The sequence below is a fragment of the Sparus aurata genome, chromosome 7, assembly GCF_900880675.1.
Source record: "Sparus aurata chromosome 7, fSpaAur1.1, whole genome shotgun sequence".
NCBI classification, from domain to species: domain Eukaryota; kingdom Metazoa; phylum Chordata; class Actinopteri; order Spariformes; family Sparidae; genus Sparus; species Sparus aurata.
Window position 1 is genome coordinate 28,332,759 of NC_044193.1, and position 7,184 is coordinate 28,339,942.

Consider the following 7,184-nt stretch of genomic DNA (forward strand, 5'->3'; position numbering starts at 1 on the left):
ACACACACACGCACGCACGCACGCACGCTCTCACACACACACACACACACACACACACACAGTGATTCACGCTTTCCATGGTGCAAGTAATGGTTCAATAAAAGTGCTTTAACAGTCAAATAATCTCCTATAGGGTGACTCAACAGCCTCATCAGATGGAACAGAGGGGGGGGAAGGAGATCAAATGTCGCAACAGTGTGAGCTGGAGCAGCAGCAAAGGGTTGCAAAATGACCGTTAGGGGTCAAAAGGTATCAAGTTTCCACACAGGGTTGCACATTGAAATGTAAGTTGGAGCCTTTTCATGACATAGAAAGAACACATTAGACAATTAGAATACACAAATTTAAATCAAATCAAATCAAGTATACAGTGACATGTATAGTTACATATTATGAATGTATACTCAAGAAATAATTTGCCTAAAACAATGGCAAGTATTTAAATTCACACGTACTTTTTCCATCTAATTCTTTTGTCTAAGTTCAACGTAAAGGATCACATCTACTGCAAAGTTTTTAATATTTACATCAATATGGTGAGTCAATGTTTATAAATTAAATAAGTAGTGATTTATTTCTTGATTTCTTAGAAGTTCCCCTTAACTTAAATTAACTGATGTCTTTACTATTATATTTTGAACAAAGTGCAATGAAGGAGTGTGACTCAGAAAACAAGGACTGATGCTGCATCTATGTCATTTACAATACATTTTTAGCTACTGCAGCTATTGAAACCAGTGCACAGTGCATAGGTGGAGCATTGTCTCAAGTGTATATGGCCTGATGGGGACCGTATCACTGGCGTCCTCTTTTTTAGGTGAAGATGGTAGAGAAAAATCATCCACCTCTTTACTTTAATTAGAGTGACTGCTTTCGTTGTCTATGCTAATATCTGTGCTACTGGTGACAATCTGGTTGCCGTGGTAAAGAATTTCCTGCAACTGTTAGCCATACCGCTTTGTGGGGGAGAACGTTGACTTTTTAGACAGGAAGAAAAACTGACGGGAGGAGCCCTTTAAGAACATTGTTGTGTGAAACCCTCTCGAGGAAGGTCCAGAGGGACTGAAACGTCAGGGCGATGAATAAATCGTGACACTGAGGAAGAGCAGTGTTGGGGATCCTCTTTTTTTAAGACTGAAGTGACGCCTTCCAACGCACCTGCTTTTGAGTCAGTCAAATGTGTGAATATCCTCTTTGATCAAGTTACCCCAGCTGCTGTGAAATCTGAGTTTAGCAGGTCGGTAAAAGGCAAAAGGACAGATGACAGGAATGAATGAAGTGGTTATTAGACAAAAGAGGAGCAGCAGAACCATGCCATCAAGCTGAATAATGACTTTTCCCCTGGCTGCACTGTGGACGCACAACAGCAAGTGGATCTGATGGGACCTGATCGCCGTTTGTCACATCCGCTCAATGCTGTTTGCCTTTTCACAACACCAGTACGAGTACGAGTGTATTACGGATAAAGGACTAGCTGAAAGTACTAGTGTCTCCCCTCAGGTCAGGAAATGGTAAAGATATAGCTGAGATTGATGCTCTACAACAATGCAATCTCATTAACTGTGTAGATCAAGCTGGAATGACAGTCTCCACTTATTTTTGAAGAAATTACAGTTACAGCCTCATAACAATGATCCCGGTGAGGTTCATGCAACAGGGAAGCATTTCACAGATTTTAAATTGAAAAAAGTGGGAAAGGAGAGCTCTGGTATCAGATCAGTTCTCAATATCAGCAGATACAAGGAGTTAGTGTCTGTCGGGATCAGTGTCAACGGAGAAACAGTCAAATGAGTGCATCCCTCAGAAAATCCCCTTCGATTGAACTGATGACACGGTATACACTGCTTCATATTAACAGACATTTAATACCCTAAGTTGCTCCGGCCAAACAGGAGAGTCAACTGTCCACCACAAAGTAGTGTGATATTTTCTATAACCACCATGCTGTGGCCAATGAAGGACACAGATCCAAATATGATGATTTAAATCCGAAGTATTGACATCCTGTATACTGACATAGTTTAGTTTTTGGTTTGATTTAATACCTTATTAGATATGCTTGACAAGTGAGATTGGAAGAGAACATACATGACATGTTTAGTTGTTCAACGAAAGCTCTGGTTGGCTTTGAGCCAAGGTCATCATGATCACATCACATGTACGGCACATGTAACATGTTTACACATTACACCAAACTTTTGGTCTCATTGATGTTGCCAAGATTAGTGGGTCACATGCATTTAAAAGGAACATGCTTATTACACAGAGAACACTAAAGTACAAGCTAGGTTGTTCATGACATGAGGTTTTTGTGGGCATTTTTTCTTGTTCTCACTTCAGGTCAAAGGGTCGCCGGGGTTGTCTGAGGGAGGGCAAAAGTCCTACTCGGGTAAAAGTAAAAAAATATTATTTTACATTTCTTCAGTAAAAGTGAAATTCATCCATCTGAATCATACTTAAGTAAATGTCTTAATTAAGTGATATTAAAGGCATTATATTTACTTTTGTAATTTAAAGGTATATTGTGGGTTGACCAATTATCAGCCTGGCCATATCAAGCATTATTCTCATTGTGGGAATCAGTGGAGTTCTTTGTTGTTTTTTGTTTTAATTGGATTGCTGATTAAATTAATGTACTTAAGAAATCACTTCTTACCCCTAAATTCCACTAGATCTGTTTTCGGTCCATCTCCGACAAACCTACAACATGTCCTCATATCCTTTGTCACCAATGTGACTGAGTGCAATTCATTTGGCATGGCTGTCTGAAACGAGCTGATATTATACAGTTGGTGTATTACAGGCCGGCCCTACTGGCTTGTGATTAAATCTTTTCCAAGACTTAAAAACTGACTCAAGGTCAGGTCCAGGGAAATGTCTCTCAGTGTTGTGCAGCATGTTTTAGGGCCCTATTATTGTCTTGCAGTTTTACAGGGGATGTCTCCACACTAAGGCCAGTCCTCCCAGCCCATCCCTGCACCACAAACAGAAAACCATATGGGATCAAAGGACGGTAATGAAGCTAACCGCTAACTGCAGGTCTTACAGCACATGTTAGAAGGAAAACTGCAAACGTTTACTTCCCTGAAGTTCCATCAGTCACAAATTAAATACATTTTAAGGCTGTGATGCCTTCCAGCTTGGATTCATTTACCTACAATCAGTGCCCCTGAATGACAAAATCACTAGCTACAGCAACACTTTGATTTTTATATTTGTAAATGGTGATTATGGTGATTTTGACCTTTCTTCCCTGTTTGTTGATCGGTTGTGTGTGCTCATAATTGTTGAATGGTTTAGATCAGGATTTGTTAGTTGAGAGCTAGTTAGTCACAGTAGTAGTTAGTGAGGGCAGAATAATCATCTGCATTACAAATCCCACAGGGACAGGATTAGAGAAATTAGGAGAAAAGAATGGGTTTGCTGTTGACCAATCCCCTGAAAAGAACATATATTTATCATATCAACACTGCCTTTATTGGACGCCCATTATTGTTCCTTACACAGTATGTTCTACAGCATTTGTGTTTTGTGGGTTGCTACATTCAAATTGATACGCTGCAGTAGAGCTACAGATTATAGGCACCTTCTTGGAAACTAGTGGTACAGTATACAGCAGCGGTTCCCAATGCTTTCCTATCTTGCCTTCCTTTAGAAACCAAAACTAAATCTGGCTAACCTGAATCTTGATAGTCTGCCAGATTCAGAGCACTCTTTGGTCTTTAGCATTCCCAAAATGATTCACACTGTAGATATTCACAGCCATCCTTTTGACTTATCTGAGCTGGAGAAGCACCAGTGATAGGTGGAGGGATGGGGTACTGTTTGCACATTCAAACGATTTCTTTTCTGTTTTATCTCGCCTGGTCAAACTGTGCATGAACTGAAACGTAAAAACGGTGAGTTGTAGTTTTATAGAGGCAAGCTCGCTCTTCCCCCCTGCTTCCAGTTTATATGCTAAGCCAAGCAACACTAATCAACTCCTGGTTCTAGCTCCATAAAGTCACATGAAAGCATCGATTTTTTTTTTTACTTAGTGAGAAGCAAATGAGCGAATTAACCAAAATATCCTACTATTCCTTTAATATCTAGCCCCTGTGATAGCTTGGACAGATTATGGGTGCAATTTCTGGCACGATCTGTTCCTCAAAGGAGTTTTTTGTATGAAAAGTAGATTTTTGAGTCCCATTCCAAACTCTCAACCCTTTGGTATTATAGGACGGGTCGGCCGCCATAACACGTTTTTGAGTCTCATTCCTAACGCTTCAAAAACGGATGAGTTGGGAACAAGACTCAAATCTACCTTTCTTACAAAGCACAACTTTAGCAAGAACCAGGACAGTTATCCCATTTCTTCGAGTGATTGGCACAGCATAAACAACTTTATACCATGGTCTGGGGGAATACTTGATTCTGATTGGCTGTGAACACCTACTAAGTAGTTCCAGTCAAATTGACTGTTCATCGCTCTAAATGAATGCGCTAGCTGGCGTATCAAACCTGAATATTTTATTTCCTGCACTGAGTTCAGTCCGTCAGTGTCTTATCCTCTGAACACCACAGGGTGGCGACTGTAACACACAAGCTGCAGAAAGTACACTTCCCCTCTAAACTTACTGATACGTGAATAATCTCACATCCCGTTCGCTGTTCAACTCTCTGCTTCAGGCTGCGGCCACAGTAACGTTAACGTTACACACGGCCGATCATTTGTTCGTGAAAATCTTGCTATTGATTTGGGGACAATGACATGACTGGTTAGCTAGCTAGTCTTGTTGCTAAACATACTGTCAAATTCTATTTACTGTTTGTCAACCGAACGCAATGTTATTGACTTTGAATCTTGCTAGCATAGCGTTAGCTTTCTGGCTCATAGCTGAGCGGACTAGAATATCTCCCGTTGCCAAGTCGTATCTATGATCCGTCCTATTTACTGGAGGAGTGAACAACGCTTCCGTTGCATAAGAACCTTACGGGAGGGTAATGACTGTTCCAGGTATTAGTCAAACCCTCAGGCGTTACCAGGGAAACTTAGTTGTGGCTTATGAAAAACTTTATATTTTGATTGTAAAACTCATGAAAATATAAATTAATGGTCTTAATTTCTTTTCTTTGGCAAGTGACCATGGTATAAGTAAGGGATAATGCCCGACGAGGTGTCTATAAACAGGAATTAATGGAGGACGCGGAGGCCTAAGAACCGTCCGACGCGCAATAATTGTTTCGGCAGTAACCTTCCTGGATGGGAAAAAATATGTAATAATTTCTCCATAGATGTCGCCTGTGATATGAAAAAAATGAGCAGCTGAGCCTGAGTCACTGAGATGGAACAGAGCCTGTCTGGTGATTCATTTACGGTGAACTCTCAAACTAGGAAGTACTACTAAATATTTATTAGGTGTCACACCAGATATTTGTGCTATCCATAGTCCACAGTGTAGCACTTTGTTATGGCAGTTATTCAGTTTGCAAATGACATCTTTATCCAACTAAAGTCTCAGTTCACTAGTTTGCGATCTGAACTGAAGAATTGGCCGTCGTTCACTTAGTGAGTGGGACTGTGCAGTCAGCGCTCCGGTCAATTGAACAAATCATAAATTAACTGATTCTAATCCGTCATTGCACTAAAAAGAACTGCTTTGTGCATCACTTACCTCCATGAGCTGTGAGGAACTAGATCAAGACCCAGTGGGTGGTCAGTAAACCATGTGCTGGTGAGAGTTGTGTGGTAAAAGCTAACATTGGCGCACGCAACCACATAATTTGCAGAGCCGTCCTTAACCAAGCCTCCCTCATTCTCAAGTCTGAGATCCCTGTTAAGTGTTTCCAAGAATCCCAGGAGGCCGTGCTTCTTGTAGGTGTAGTGATGGGCATGTGGGTAATTACAGCATTCTTTGATATAGCAGCATGGATGGTTAGGTAGTTTATATGCTGACCTGGTATTTCCTCGGTGGCACAGATTTCTGCATAGTCTTTAGAGGATCATTTCTGCCTCAGAAAGGAAGCAGTTGGACTATATCTTGAAGGAAAATCAAGCACTGACATTACAGTACTAGTGCACTGTCATGGCCTCGCTTGTATACGTTGGCGCTTCATTTTATTCATTCTGCCACTGATGAAAGTAAGTTCTGTAGGGAGTGGAGATCGAGCATTTCCACGATCAACATTTAAATGTGTGTGCAAGTGAGCAATCTACTCAAACAATATAATTAGCTTTGATTAACTATTATTCAGTTTGCTGTTGATACGATTGTAGACTGCATTTAAAAAATGTGCAAAGAAAATGTACTTGTGCAAAAGCGAACACACTTCACTTGCATACCATCCTGACGTGTATGCGCGCAGTTCTCAGAGTTACTGTATATTCATCATATTTCATGTGAAGCACTCTGTTTGAAATGTGCTATACAGTCAGTGAGACCGACTGACATGATGTAATGCTGCGGGCAGATGGCCTGGGGGGACTATCTGGAGAGCACAGAGTTGATCTTTGCAGGTATGCAACTGATACAATCTCCAATGTCCAATTCTCTGAGAGAGTTTAATCAACATATTGAAGTCTTTTAGGACATAGCTGTGTTTATAATCGTCCTCTGGCTATTTCTCATCACTCTCTGTTGGCTGTGTGTTACAATTTGTCAAAACGTTCTGCTCTGGTAATGACGTGACTCGAAGCGCTGCTTGAATTCAGTGCTGCATTAACTTCTAAGGCATGTGCTCTAGCTCAGAAGGAGATTTTTTGATTCAAGGGACAGGAGGGATGCAATGTATAGAACGCATTTGATGTCTAGAAAGTCGAGCACAGTGGAATTCGAACATATCCAGATGGTGAAGTGAAGAACTGCGCACATTCAAATAATACTGCCTATAAACTCCAAAAGTTAAACAGTTGTAAATGAGCTGTTATTTTACATGATATAAAGTATTATTGGAATTAGAAAATTTTAATGGATGGGTTGTATGATGGAGAGTAGCCTAGGTATATCTCAATGCACACTGGTAAACAACATAAAAAGTAAAGGAACAGTACTGCTGTCATATTAACTTTCCAACATGACACAACATGGGTACACGGCATTTCCCTGCAGCCTGTAACTTCAGTCAACAAGCTCAAATGGGACTTTGAAGAAATAAAACTAGATATCAACCACAGCATGTTTCATTCTGATGTTTTTTTAGTTGTT